Source organism: Eleutherodactylus coqui, chromosome 12 (assembly GCF_035609145.1).
Source record: "Eleutherodactylus coqui strain aEleCoq1 chromosome 12, aEleCoq1.hap1, whole genome shotgun sequence".
In the NCBI taxonomy this organism is placed as follows: Eukaryota; Metazoa; Chordata; class Amphibia; order Anura; family Eleutherodactylidae; genus Eleutherodactylus; species Eleutherodactylus coqui.
The window spans coordinates 14,635,335-14,651,582 of record NC_089848.1 but is presented as its reverse complement, the minus strand read 5'-3'; positions in this window follow the sequence as shown (position 1 = coordinate 14,651,582).

Genomic DNA, 16,248 nt, shown 5'->3' with positions numbered 1-16,248 from the left:
GATGGGCAATAACCCGGAAACAGCTGTATGTACATGGAGTCTGGCTTTGCTTTTGATTCCCAGTCATTGTAACAAGACTTGTATAAAAAGTCCCACTTTGACTCGAAGGAATGCTGCCTTTCAATAGGTGGCACTGTGGAGGATTTATTCCATCTCCCTTATTTAGTAAAAACACTGTGTTGTAAGTGCAGTGTTTTTACTAGGGCAGAGCTACTTTGCGAAGTGCTCAGTGTGAGCATTTGCCTGCGTTGTTACTGTGTTTCCCACATATAAGAACAACCAGTATATTTGTACTACTGTGTTTAATATGGAATATTTATTCAATATTTTTCTTTAACTTTTTCTTTATTCCTTTAAATGTTTTTGAAATTACATTTTCTGATACTAGGGATAACATAAACTTTATCCACCGAACAGTTCTCTATATATAGACTATACATAAAAGTGATCTAATGGGTACAAGTCATAGGTTAGTAGTTGTCTGCATACTGAAGACTACTGGGAAGATACATCAAGTTCATCTAGCATCCCTTTGGCCATGTGACAAAGTAAGATAAGTGTATCGGAATGTGTTAATCTCAACAACTGCTAATGAAAGAGTTAAAGTGCCAGGCTTTTCAGGCATTAGTTTTTTAAATCACAGATTTTTACTCCATTAAAGACTCTATTAAAGACCAAAAGAAAAAAATGGTAAAAACAAGTGTTTACAACATAAGCAGACCTAGGAGATCTAAGGTCCCTCAAATATAAATGGTAAAATGTAATTTCAACAAGCATCTTTCCCCAGACATTTGATAGAGTTCTTGGTGCAGAGAAACACCGTAATGCACAGAGGGGTTTTATTACCTCTATCCATTATACACATACAGTGAGTGATCGTGCTACCAGCCATCTGTCATCAATTTCATTTGCATCATCAACACCTGCCATCCTTATCTCCTACCTTCTCCTGTAATCGAGAGTTTTACATTGATTTAATAAAATACTGGTATGTTATTATTTAGATTCAATCCATTTGCAATCCTCCAAAGAGAATTTCATTTCTTCACCTTCAGTTTGTTTTCTAATGATGTTCTATTTCACAAAATGGCTTAATTTCTATGTCAAAGGGGCTTTACACTGCTGTAGGTGCTGCATCAAGTACTGCTGAGGTATGCAATGTGCCCGCATCAGTCATTAATCATGTGATGATGCATTTTTCTTTTTAACTCTTGAAAAAACCCAATAATCACTCAATTAATGAAATATGTGATGGGTTACTCAGGTATTCCATCTGTTTTATCTATTTTTTTTTAATCGTGGTCCATTGCTCACTTCATGTGTATAACATTTGTGTTAAACTATTTATTAGAATTTTTCTAGTGCTATACATTGGATAATGTACCCCTATCATAAATTATAAGAATGTTCTAAATAACCATTGAGGTCTTGGACCATATATGAGTACTGGGCTGCAGACAGAATAACCTCTAATATTCTCAGTAGAGATGAGCGAGCATACTCGTCCGAGCTTGATGCTCGTTCGAGTATTAGGGTGCTCGAGATGCTCGTTACTCGAGACGAGCACCACGAAGTACTCGTCTCGATTAAACGAGCACTGACCATTGAATTCAATGGAGCCGGCAATACAGCCGGCTCTATTGAAAGCAATGGGCTGCCAGCGAGCGCGGGATGAATTTTCGGGAAGGGCTTAAAAATATAAGCCCTTACCTGAAAATCATCCTTAAGAGTGCGTTCAGACGAGCGTGTTTTGGTGCGTGCGTATGCACGCACGAAAACACGCTTGTATTTACAACACTGCATTCCCTATGGTGTGTGCACATGTCCGTACTTTGCAGGTGCGTGCCTGCAAAGGTAGGACATGCGTGCACCATATGAAATGCACGGATTGTTTTCAATGGAGCCGCGGCTGCTGCCGGCGGCTCCATTGAAAACAATAGCCTGCTGGCTCCCTGCATTCCTTTTCAGGGAAGGACTTTACATATAAGCCCTTCCCTGAAAAAGAAAGATTTTAGTGTAAAAAAGAATAAAAATGCAGGCATTCTCTTCAATGGTGCCACTGCTGCTGCCAGCGACTCCATTGAAGACAATGGTCAACCGCACACCTGAATTCTTTTTCAGGGAAGGGCTTTACATATAAGCCATTCCCTGGAAATGAATTAAAAGTGATTTAAAAAAACAAAAAAAAATAGATACTCACCTCCCTTCAGCTGCCGGGGCACAGCCGCGTCTTCTCCTGCTGTCCCCTGCACTGTGGTGCTGAACTGCTGATCTATCACCAGCTGGGGATTTAAAATCCCCACCCGCTGAATGAGCTGCCTCTGATTGGTCACAGCCTCACCAATCAGAGGCAGCTCTCACTCACACCCATTCATGAATTCATGAATGGGTGAGTGCTGCTTCTGATTGGTTCCTGTGCTGAGTCAATCAGAGGCAGCACTCAGTCACCCATTCATGAATTCATGAATGGGTGTGAGTGAGAGCTGCCTCTGATTGGTGAGGCTGTGACCAATCAGAGGCAGTTCATTCAGCAGGCGGGGATTTTAAATCCCCGGCTGCTGAATACTACTCAGTGCAGTTCAGAAGAACTGCCGTCCAGACGCGCCTGGAGTCCGGCTGCAGCGGAAAGGTGAGTATACATTTTTTTTTTTTTACACATTTTAGGATGATTTTCAGGTAAGGGCTTATATTTTTAAGCCCTTCCCGAAAAATTCATCCCGCGCTCGCCGGCAGCCCATTGCTTTCAATGGGCTAACATCGTTCTTCTCTGCCACAGCTGTTGCAGCTGTGCAGTGGAGGACGATCTTTATGCTGACAGTGCAGGGGGGGGGGGTCTCACTCTTGCCACTATTGTGGCTTAATAGTGAGACCTCGGAGTCCGAAATGCAGCCCTGCATGTTGCTCCTCGCCTGCCCTATCCATTTCTGTGTTTTTTACATGACTTTGGTGATTTGCTAAGATTTTCACAAATGAAAACCTTAGCGGAGCACCAGTCATATACAAAAATGCTCAAGTCGCCCATTGACTTCAATGGGGTTCGTTACTCGAAACGAACTCTCGAGCATCACTGAAAGTTCGACTCGAGTAACGAGCACTCGAGCATTTTGGTGCTCGCCCATCTCTAATTCTCAGTAATATGTAGTAGGGGTTATATTATGTGTTATATTATACTCTCAGCTGTTACAGTGCCTTTATTGAAGAGTAAGGGAAATCCAAATGCAACAGATTTGTTGCTGAGATTTCTGTAACTGCTAGAGATGAGCGAACGTACTCGTCCGAGCTTGATACTCGTTCGAGTATTAGCGTGTTCGAGATGCTCGTTACTCGTAACGAGTACCACGCGATGTTCGGGTTACTTTCACTTTCCTCTCTGAGACGTTAGCGCGCTTTTCTGGCCAATTGAAAGACAGGGAAGGCCTGTCACTCTGCTCAGTGTTCTGGGTCTGTGTCTGCTGGGTGTAGTAGTTCTACAGATAAATACGCAGCCAGCTAAGTGTTACAGCAGGCTTGCGCCAAATTATTTCCTGGTTCTGAAATCACCGGTCTGTTGCAGTTAATAACAGTGCAACACTGCAGTTCCGTCACACAGTCCAGGGCCAGAAGACATATATTATAGATTGAATATACGCAGTGGTCCTTTGGAAAAAAATCTTGAAAAAAAATCTATTTGGCCTGCCTGTCACTCTGCTCAGTGTTCTGGGTCCGTGTCTGCTGGAGGTAGTAGTTCTCCAAATAAATACGCAGCCAGCTAAGTGTTACAGCAGGCTTGCGCCAAATTATTTCCTGGCTCTGAAATCACCGGTCTGTTGCAGTTAATAACAGTGCAACACTGCAGTTCCGTCACACAGTCCAGGGAGAGAATTGTGTAGGCAGGGCCAGAAGACATATATTATAGATTGAATATACGCAGTGGTCCTTTGGAAAAAAATCTTGAAAAAAAATCTATTTGGGCTGCCTGTCACTGTGCTCAGTGTTCTGGGTCTGTGTCTGCTGGGTGTAGTAGTTCTACAGATAAATACGCAGCCAGCTAAGTGTTAGAGCAGACTTGCGCCAAATTATTTCCTGGCGTTCCGTAAGCGAACTCAGCCTCCAACCACAGGCCAATAAGCGGCACATTTAATTACAGTGTTGTGTTTCTGCATTCCTGGTAATACAGCATGCTGAGGGGTAGGGGTAGGCCTAGAGGACGTGGGCGCGGCCGAGGACGCGGAGGCCCTAGTCCGGGTGTGGGCACAGGCCGAGCTCCTGATCCAGGTGTATCGCAGCCGACTGCTGCGGGATTAGGAGAGAGGCACGTTTCTGGCGTCCCCACATTCATAGCACATTTAATGGGTCCACGCGGTAGACCTTTATTAGAAAATGAGCAGTGTGAGCAGGTCCTGTCGTGGATGGCAGAAAGTGCTTCCAGCAATCTATCGTCCACCCAGAGTTCTGCGCCGTCCACTGCTGCAACTCAGAATCCTCTGGCTGCTGCTCCTCCTTCCTCCCAGCCTCCTCACTCCATGAAAATGAGACATTCTGAGGAGCGGGTAGGAACTGTTCTCGGGCCCCTGCTCAGATTGGGCAGCAGTGGTTCCTCTCCCACCAGAGGAGTTTATCGTGACTGATGCCCAACCATTGCAAAGTTCCCGGGGTCCGGGGGATGAGGCTGGGGACTTCCGGCAACTGTCTCAAGACCTTTCAGTGGGTGAGGAGGACGATGACGATGAGACACAGTTGTCTATCAGTGAGGTAGTAGTAAGGGCATTAAGTCCGAGGGAGGAGCGCACCGAGGATTCTGAGGAAGAGCAGCAGGACAATGAGGTGACTGACCCCACCTGGTTTGCTACGACTACTGAGGACAGGTCTTCAGAGGGGGAGGCAAGGGCAGCAGCAGGGCAGGTTGGAAGAGGCAGTGCGGTGGGCAGGGGTAGAGGCAGGGCCAGACCGAATAATCCACCAACTGTTTCCCAAAGCGCCCCCTCGCGCCATGCCACCCTGCAGAGGCCGAGGTGCTCAAAGGTCTGGCAGTTTTTCACTGAGAGTGCAGACGACCGACGAACAGTGGTGTGCAAACTTTGTCGCGCCAAGATCAGCCGGGGAGCCACCACCACCAGCCTCACCACCACCAGCATGCGCAGACATATGATGGCCAAGCACCCCACAAGGTGGGACGAAGGCCGTTCACCGCCTCCGGTTTGCACCTCTGCCTCTCCCCCTGTGCCCCAACCTGCCACTGAGATCCAACCCCGCTCTGAGGACACAGGCACTACCGTCTCCTGGCCTGCACCCACACCCTCACCTCCGCTGTCCTCGGCCCCATCCAGCAATGTCTGTCAGCGCAGCGTCCAGCCGTCGCTAGCGCAAGTGTTTGAGCGCAAGCGCAAGTACGCCGCCACGCACCCGCACGCTCAAGCGTTAAACGTGCACGTAGCCAAATTTATCAGCCTGGAGATGCTGCCGTATAGGGTTGTGGAAACGGAGTCCTTCAAAAGTATTATGGCGGCGGCGGCCCCGCGCTACTCAGTTCCCAGTCGCCACTGCTTTTCCCGATGTGCCGTCCCAGCCCTGCACGACCACGTCTCCCGCAACATTGTACGTGCCCTCACCAACGCGGTTAGTGCCAAGGTCCACTTAACAACGGACACGTGGACAAGCACAGGCGGGCAGGGCCACTATATCTCCCTGACGGCACATTGGGTGAATTTAGTGGAGGCTGGGACAGAGTCAGAGCCTGGGACCGCTCACGTCCTACCCACCCCCAGAATTGCGGGCCACAGCTCGGTGGTGGTATCTGCGGCGGTGTATGCTTCCTCCACTAAAGCACCTACCTCCTCCTCCTCCTCCAACGCAACCTCTGTCTCGCAATCAAGATGTGTCAGCAGCAGCAGCACGTCGCCAGCAGTCGGTGTCACGCGTCGTGGCAGCACAGCGGTGGGCAAGCGTCAGCAGGCCGTGCTGAAACTACTCAGCTTGGGAGATAAGAGGCACACGGCCCACGAACTGCTGCAGGGTCTGACAGAGCAGACCGACCGCTGGCTTGCGCCGCTGAGCCTCCAACCGGGCATGGTCGTGTGTGACAACGGCCGTAACCTGGTGGCGGCTCTGCAGCTCGGCAGCCTCACGCACGTGCCATGCCTGGCCCACGTCTTTAATTTGGTGGTTCAGCGGTTTCTGAAAAGCTACCCACGCTTGTCAGACCTGCTCGGAAAGGTGCGCCGGCTCTGCGCACATTTCCGCAAGTCCCACACGGACGCTGCCAGCCTGCGCACCCTGCAACATCGGTTTAATCTGCCAGTGCACCGACTGCTGTGCGACGTGCCCACACGGTGGAACTCTACGCTCCACATGTTGGCCAGGCTCTATGAGCAGCGTAGAGCTATAGTGGAATACCAACTCCAACATGGGCGGCGCAGTGGAAGTCAGCCTCCTCAATTATTTTCAGAAGAGTGGGCCTGGTTGGCAGACATCTGCCAGGTCCTTCGAAACTTTGAGGAGTCTACCCAGGTGGTGAGCGGCGATGCTGCAATCATTAGCGTCACCATTCCTCTGCTATGCCTCTTGAGAAGTTCCCTGCAAAGCATAAAGGCAGACGCTTTGCACTCGGAAACAGAGCCGGGGGAAGACAGTATGTCGCTGGATAGTCAGAGCACCCTCCTGTCTATATATCAGCGCGGTGAGGAGGAGGAGGAGGATGAGGAAGATGAGGAGGAGGGGGAAGAGACAGCTTGGCCCACTGCTAAGGGTACACATGCTGCTGGCCTGTCATCCTTTCAGCGTGTATGGCCTGAGGAGGAGGAGGATCCTGAAAGTGATCTTCCTAGTGAGGACAGCCATGTGTTGAGTACAGGTACCCTGGCACACATGGCTGACTTCATGTTAGGATGCCTTTCTCGTGACCCTCGCGTTACACGCATTCTGGCCACTACGGATTACTGGGTGTACACACTGCTCGACCCACAGTATAAGGAGAACCTTTCCACTCTCATACCCGAAGAGGAAAGGGGTTCGAGAGTGTTGCTATACCACAGGACCCTGGCGGACAAACTGATGGTAAAATTCCCATACGACAGCGCTAGTGGCCGAAGGCGCAGTTCCGAGGGCCAGGTAGCAGGGGAGGCGCGGAGATCAGGCAGCATGTACAGCACAGGCAGGCCAACACTCTTTAAGGCCCTTGACAGCTTTATGGCTCCCCAGCAAGACTGTGTCACCGCTCCCCAGTCACGGCTGAGTCGGCGGGAGCACTGTAAAAGGATGGTGAGGGAGTACGTAGCCGATCGCACGACCGTCCTCCGTGACGCCTCTGCCCCCTACAACTACTGGGTGTCGAAGCTGGACACGTGGCCTGAACTCGCGCTGTATGCCCTGGAGGTGCTTGCTTGTCCTGCGGCTAGCGTCTTGTCAGAGAGGGTGTTTAGTGCGGCTGGGGGAATCATCACAGATAAGCGTACCCGCCTGTCAACCAACAGTGCCGACAGGCTAACACTCATCAAGATGAACAAAGCCTGGATTTCCCCAGACTTCTCTTCTCCACCAGCGGACAGCAGCGATACCTAAGCAATACGTAGGCTGCACCCGCGGATGGAAGCATCGTTCTGTATCCCCATCAAAAACGGGGACCTTTTAGCTTCATCAATCTGTGTATAATATTCCTCCTCCTCCTGCTCCTCCTCCTGAAACCTCACATAATCACGCCGAACGGGCAATTTTTCTTAGGCCCACAAGGCTCAGTCATATAATTTTTCTAAACAATTTTTATACGTTTCAATGCTCATTAAAGCGTTGAAACTTTCACTTCAACCAATTTTTATTTTAACTGGGCTGCCTCCTGGCCTAGTTACCAATTAAGCCACATTAACCAAAGCGATTAATAGGTTTCACCTGCCCTCTTGGTTGGCCATGGCCAATTTTTTTGATGTACATTAGTACTGTTGATACAGCAATTTTTGTGGGCCCTCGCCTACAGTGTAATCAAATTAATTTTTAGCCCACCTGCATTACAGCTGACGTTACATCCGCTGTGTTGGGCAATGCAATGGGATATTTTTATGTACCGCCGGTGGGTTCCAGGGAGCCACCCATGCTGTCGGTCCACAGGGAGTTGTAAATGCATCTGTGTCCACTTGTAAAGAACCCCAGTCTGACTGGGGCATGCAGTGTGGGCCGAAGCCCACCTGTATTTCATCTGACGTTAGCTCTGCTGTCCAGGGCACTGCAATGGGATACATTTATGTACAGCGGGTGGGTTCCAGGGAGCCACCCATGCTGTGGGTGCACACGGAATTCCCATTGCGGAGTTGTACCTGCCTGTGACTATTTATAAAAAACCGCGGTCTGACTGGGGCATGCAGACACCTTGACAGAATGAATAGTGTGTGGCACATAGGTTCCCCATTGCTATGCCCACGTGTGCAGCTCCAGATGGAGGTGGCACAGGATTGGATTTCTCATTGCTTCTGTACAGCATTATGGGCTATCACCCCGTCCCTTTTAAAGAGGGTCGCTGCCTTGCCGTGCCAACCCTCTGCAGTGTGTGCCTGTGGTTCCTCTGGCAGACGCACTTATAAATAGACATGAGTGTGGCGTGGCATGAGGGCAGCTGAAGGCTGCGCAGGGACAGTTTGGTGTGCGCTGTGGACACTGGGTCGTGCAGGGGGGGTTGGTCAGCATGTAACCCAGGAGAAGTGGCAGCGGAGTGTCATGCAGGCAGTGATTGTGCTTTGTTGGAGGTAGTGTGGTGCTTAGCTAAGGTATGCATTGCTAATGAGGGCTTTTCAGAAGTAAAAGTTGTTGGGGGGGGGGAGCCCACTCTTGCCGCTATTGTGGCTTAATAGTGGGACCTGTGAACTTGAGATGCAGCCCAACATGTAGCCCCTCGCCTGTCCTATCCGTTGCTGTGTCGTTCCCATCACTTTCTTGAATTGCCCCCATTTTCACAAATGAAAACCTTAGCGAGCATCGGCGATATACAAAAATGCTCGGGTCGCCCATTGACTTCAATGGGGTTCGTTACTCGAAACGAACCCTCGAGCATCGCGAAAAGTTTGTCTCGAGTAACGAGCACCCGAGCATTTTGGTGCTCGCTCATCTCTAGTAACTGCCCTATGTATTTAAATAGAGCTTGCTGAAATCCAAGCAGATCCTGCAGAAACTCTGCTCACATGTATGGAATGGATTTTCAATTGCATCTATTTCTGCAACAAATCTTGCACATGAGAAAGTTGGTCTCATGACAAGTTATACAGCTTAACACAATTCAAGAAAAGTGTGGACATATCAGTAGGAGGCTGTTTCATATCAGTGAATCATTACTACCCACTACTGATTCATTGATATGAAACAGCCTCCTACTGGTATGTCCACCCTCTTCTTGAATTGTGTTACATTTTATGACTTGTCATGATAGCACCCTGCACTATCAGGTAAAAAAAGGTTAAATGCTAAATGTATACATTTTTTTTAGCATGACAGCATAGGAAGAGTCGGGAGGGGTATTATCACTCCTTAAGGAGAGCACCTAGAAGGGGAGTGAGGAGACTTATAAGGCCATTCATGCTCCTTTGGAAAATATGCAGAAAAAGAAGATTGAACAATACCCCTGCAGGACCACCTATTGGATGGCAGAATTCCTGCAAATCAATGTGCGACCCTTTGTACAAGTCTTTGAAATAATGGTTGGTTGATGCATGACTGACAAATGACATAAGTTAGGAGCTTCAGTGATTCATGAAAAAAATGTACACATTAAATGTATACAGGTTTTTAAGATGGAAGCCTAGAGGGGATGGATGCCATGTGTTGAGGTATGCATTGGATATATATATCTATATATCTATATATATATATATATATATATATATATATATATATATATATATATATATATATATATATATATATATATATATATATATATATATATATATATATAAAGCTGAAAGCCCTCACTGACTCACTGACTGACTGACTCACTGACTGACTGACTCACTGATGAATCACTGACTTGCCAAAAGTTCTCCAACTTCCCGATGTTGTAGAAACATGAAATTTGGCAGAAGCATAGATTATCTCCAAAATAGGAAAAGAAATTGGGTCCCAACTCGATTATTCAATTCTAGCGCAAAATAATTGGCGTCGAAATTTAACGTACGTAATCTAAATCACTCACTTCCCAATGTCATAGAAACGTGAAATTTGGCACAAGCATTGATTATGTCATAAATAGGAAAAGCTAATGGGTCCCAAGTCGATTATTCAATTCTATGCGCAAAAGAATTAGCGTCCAAATTTTACATGCGGAATGTAATTTTCTCACTTTCCGGTGTCATAGAAACAGGAAATTTGGCACGAGCATTGATTATGTCATAAATAGGAAAAGCTAATGGGTCCCAACTCGATTATTCAATTCTAGCGTAAAAGAATTGGCGTCGAAATTTTACATGCGGAATGTAATTTTCTCACTTTCCGGTGTAATAGAAACAGGAAATTTGGCACGAGCATTGATTATGTCATAAGTAGGAAAAGCTAATGGGTCCCAACTCGATTATTCAATTCTATGCGCAAAAGAATTAGCGTCCAAATTTTACGTGCGAAATGTAATTTCTTCACTTTCCGGTGTCATAGAAACAGGAAATTTGGCACGAGCATTGATTATGTCATAAATAGGAAAAGCTAAGGGGTCCCAACTCGATTATTCAATTCTATGCGCAAAAGAATTGGCGTCCAAATTTTACATACGGAATCTAATTTTCTCACTTTCCGGTGTCATAGAAACATGAAATTTGGCACGAGCATTGATTATGTCATAAATAGGAAAAGTTAGTAGGTCCCAACTCCATTATTCAATTCTAGCGCAAAAGAATTAGTGTTGAAATTTTACGTGCGAAATGTAATTTTCTCACTTTCCGGTGTCATAGAATCGGGAAATTTAGCACGAGCATCTATATATATAAAGCGAAAGCCCTCACTGATTCACTGACTGACTGACTGACTCACTGACTGACTGACTGACTGACTCACCAAAAGTTCTCCAACTTCCCGATATCGTAGAAACATGAATTTTGGCACGAGCATAGATTATCTCCAAAATAGGAAAAGTAAAGGGGTCCCAACTCGATTATTCAATTCTAGCGCAAAAGAATTGGCGTCGAAATTTTACGTACATAATCTAAATCTGTCACTTCCCAATGCCTTAGAAACTAAAATTTGGCATGGGCACTGATTATGACATAAATAGGAAAAGCTAATGGGTCCCAACTCGATTATTCAATTCTATGCGCAAAAGAATTAGCGTCCAAATTTTACGTACGGAATCTAATTTTCTCACTTTCCGGTGTCATAGAAACAGGAAATTTGGCACGATCATTAATTATGTCATAAATAGGAAAAGTTCATAGGTCCCAACTCGATTATTCAATTCTATGCGCAAAAGAATTGACGTCAAAATTTTACATGCGGAATGTAATTTTTTCACTTTCCAGTGTCATAGAAACGGGAAATTTGGCACGAGCACTGATTATGTCATAAAAAGGAAAAGCTAATGGATTCCAACTCCATTATTCAATTCTATGCGCAAAAGAATTAGCGTCCAAATTTTACGTGCGGAATGTAATTTTTGCACTTTCCGGTGTCATAGAAACGGGAAATTTGGCACGAGCATTGATTATGTCATAAATAGGAAAAGCTAATGGGTCCCAACTCCATTATTCAATTCTAGCGCAAAAGAATTGGCGTCAAACTTTTACGTGCGGAATGTAATTTTTTCACTTTCCGGTGTCATAGAAACAGGAAATTTGGCACGAGCATTGATTATGTCATAAATAGGAAAAGCTAATGGGTCCTAACTCGATTATTCAATTCTATGCGCAAAAGAATTGGCGTCGAAATTTTACGTGCGGAAGGTAATTTTTTCCCTTTCCTGTGTCATAGAAACGTGAAATTTGGCAGGAGCATTGATTATGTCATAAATAGGGAAAGTTCATAGGTCCCAACTCGATTATTTAATTCTAGCGCAATAGAATTAGCGTTCAAATTTTACGTGCGGAATCTAATTTTTTCACTTTCCGGTGTCATAGAAACGTGAAATTTGGCACGAGCATTGATTATGTCATAAATAGGAAACACTAATGGGTCCCAACTCCATTATTCAATTCTAAGTGCAAAAGAATTAGCGTCCAAATTTTATGTACGGAATCTAATTTTCTCACTTCCCGATGTCATAGAAACAGGAAATTTGGCACGAGCATTGATTATGTCATAAATAGGAAAAGCTAATGGGTCCCAACTCCATTATTCAATTCTATGCGCAAAAGAATTAGCGTCCACATTTTATGTACGGAATGTAATTTCTTCACTTTCCGGTGTCATAGAAACAGGAAATTTGGCACGAGCATTGATTATGTCATAAATAGGAAAAGCTAATGGGTCCCAACTCGATTATTTAATTCTATGCGCAAAAGAATTGGCGTCGAAATTTTACGTACGGAATCTAATTTTTTCACTTTCCGGTGTCATAGAAACGGGAAATTTGGCAGGAGCATTGATTATGTCATAAGGAGGAAAAGCTAATGGGTCCCAACTCGATTATTCAATTCTAGCGCAAAAGAATTGGCGTTGAAATTTTACGTGCGGAATGTAATTTTTTCACTTTCCGGTGTCATAGAAACGTGAAATTTGGCAGGAGCATTGATTATGTCATAAATAGGAAACGCTAATGGGTCCCAACTCGATTATTCAATTCTATGCGCAAAAGAATTAGCGTCCAAATTCTACGTACATAATCTAAATCTCTCACTTCCCAATGTAATAGAAACATGAAATTTGGCACGGGCATTGATTATGTCATAAATAGGAAAAGTTAATGTGTCCCAACTCGATTATTCAATTCTATGCGCAAAAGAATTAGCGTCCAAAATGTTACGTACGGAATCTAATTTTCTCACTTTCCGGTGTCATAGAAACGTGAAATTTGGCAGGAGCATTGATTATGTCATAAATAGGAAATGTTCGTAGGTCCCAACTCGATTATTCAATTCTAGCGCAAAAGAATTAGCGTCCAAATTTTACGTGCGGAATGTAATTTTTTCACTTTCCGGTGTCATAGAAACAGGAAATTTGGCACAAGTATTGATTGTCATAAATAGGAAAAGTTAATGGGTCTCAACTTGATTATTCAATTCTATGCGCAAAAGAATTAGTGTCCAAATTTTATGTAAGTAATCTAATTCTCTCACTTCCTGATGTCATTTTATATAAAGTAAACGTCACATGGTTACCTCCACGTGGTGTTTCCTGGGTAACGCAGAGAATTATGCAAAATGGTGAACATATGTTTTTCCGGTATCTCTAAAGTAACCACGACTTCATAAGATTTTCCGTGTGAACACCAGATAAACACCAGTACCAAACTAACTCGGGCGAAGCCGGGTATATCAGCTAGTATATATATATATATATATATATATATATATATATATATATTTGTTTGCCATCTCGGGCCTGGATTTCATGTTGTCAGGTTTAGAGAAAAGTTAAAGAGGGACGCAATTGTACCCTCCAGAATGAAGGTTGGCAGCATGGGATGTGCGTAACATGATGTTCTGCAGAGGTTGGGGTATTGTATAAAAAGCACTGTAGCTATTGATAAATAGAAGGAGCACTACATGTCAGTCAATCAATGGCTAGAACAGCAGAAAGAACATCAGATTAAAGAGAACTATGGCAGACTGCTCAAGAGATAAGCAGTGCCATATACCACTAATCATCTCCATATAATGTTTAGTTTCTGACATCAGAATGTGATGTTTATACAAGCATTATTTACAGGCATCTCAATGGAAAATTAGTATTGACATGCATAACATCATTCTGATTTTCAAGGTTGCAAAATGCCATTTTACCAATGAATATATTATAATATTGTACTATGACACGAGCCAGAGCAATGTATATGTCAGGCAGCAATTGTGTCGTGGTAAACTTTTTGGACAGTTCTAGGCACCATATACTGAATGTACACCATCATTTTTTCAGTTAACATTGTTGCACATACATAAATGTCAGCATATACCAAGTACTTAGCCACTGATACTGAGTTAAATATGCAAGCATATATATCTATGTATAATATTGCTCGACTTTATATATATTCTAGCCAGAACCCTCAGAAATGTCACATGACTGTGTTTTTTAACTCTACCTTTGCTATTATGGATTAACATGGAGTGAGCTGCCTGTTGATTAGCTAATGGGCTTAGTATTAAAGACAGGTCCTGTTCCCAGGCTAGGTTGTGATGCTGCAGTTTTTATAGAGAGCCTTGTGAGGAGTGAGCTGCCCCAGTGTTGCTGGACAGCTGAATTTTCCTGTGAGAAAAAGAACATAACTTGGATTCCTGTTAAAGTGTTACCCAGCTGTTGCAACACAAGTGCCAGAGGGAAATCTGCTTATCATCCAAGGAAGCATCAGCTGCAATTAATGACCACAAGCACTGAACCATCACCATGAAAGAAACCATCAGAGAGAGAGCAGATAGACCGACAGCTAGTATATGGATATATTTTGTTTTGGTGGCGTGTAATCATGAGTACCATCACTCAGGCTAAAACTTCTAAAACTTCTGGCATAAATTATAACTATCTCTGTTGGTCTGGAGCAGACACACCCTTTTCCTGACAGGCCCCATTCATTTGACTGAAAAAGTGTCGGGGCAGATGCGAAAGGCAAAACAGTTACAAATTGTTGTACAAATACCTGCTTGTGCTACTTTTTTACACCAGAAACTGGCATAAAATGTTTCGTAAATTTGCGTCATTTTTTGACTTACTATGCTTGATAAATATGATGACCGCATGTAATTTAATTGCAATACGTTGTGCACTTCTGTTGTCCATCACTGTTGATGGTAAAAAAAGATGTAGCCTAACGGCTGGGGAAGGGGGGCGGGTGCAGAAATAAGGAATGCTAACTACTATGGGGTCAAAAATAGGGGAGCCAAAATACTAGGGGGGGGGGGGATAAAAAAGGAGAGCATAACTAGAGTAGCAGCAAAAAAGTGAAGCCTTAGCACTATGGGGTCCAGAGAGGCGACATTACTATTGTGTGGAGGGCACAGTGTAGGAACTGTTACTGTGTGTGGATCATTGGAGGTAACAGCAGGATGGAGAAATTGTGTAGAAATAAGTTGTGGCTGAAAGAAGTCCATGATGATACAGACCCAAATAGAGAAAAAAAGATCTTTAGTTTCTAGGGCACAGTGTAGTATAATTTATTACTGAGGGCACAGGGTAGTATAATTTATTTTGGGAGGCACAATGTACTATATTTCTGCAGGCACAGTGTATCACAATTTATTTCTGGGAGCACACTGTATTATATTTCTGGGGGCACAGTGTAATTTATTTCTGGGGACCTAGTGCATTCTTGCTCTCCCTCTTTTTGTGCACTCATTTTCTCCCCATGTCTTATTTTTACCGTCTCTCTTGCTAGAGGGTAACCTCACCCTATAAGCGAGCCTCGACCTCAACGATCACGCCCATCACCCTGTAGAAGGCCCTGCCAGGTAGATGTCTCTCCTACTATATATTTCTATTATATGATTCTTGCTTCAGCTCATTATCACATAGCAATAAATAGATAAACAGGTGTCATTTTATAATTAAATATGTAAGATTCAAATAAATAAAAGTGATTTCCAATAAATTAGTAATAGATGCATCCTGTGTTTTAGCCCCTTTATATTAGATATTGGAGTTAAATACATTCTGCCATTACATCTGTATTCACGTTTTATACTTTAGACTACATGCTTAGTTTTCTTAGTAACCCAATGTAGCCAAACCTAATAAGTTGAGCTCAAACTGTGAAAATGTAAGCGATTTGCCTCTAGCAGAATAGCATCTTTCTACGAAATGCACTTTCTTCTTTTGGTTACTCTAAAGAACTGTGAACAAAATGTATCGAATTTCCACACACAGTTATTACAATAAAAACAATAAAACTTTTTAAGCGCTTTTTTATGACTGTACACATATCGCACACTGGATTTAGCTAAGTTCTCAATTTAATTAAATCCACTATTATTAGCATAGCCTAATTTCTACAGATCCAGTGATGGGTATTTAAATGATGGCATATAATGGAAGAAACCCTAAGTAAAAAATTCACAGATTTTTTAACCTATTTTTACACCCTCTGTCTAGCCTCAGCCAGAATTCAATGTCATCAGAGAGCAGGGTCTTTGAGTAAGTCGAGCCAAGACATTAACTTGTATA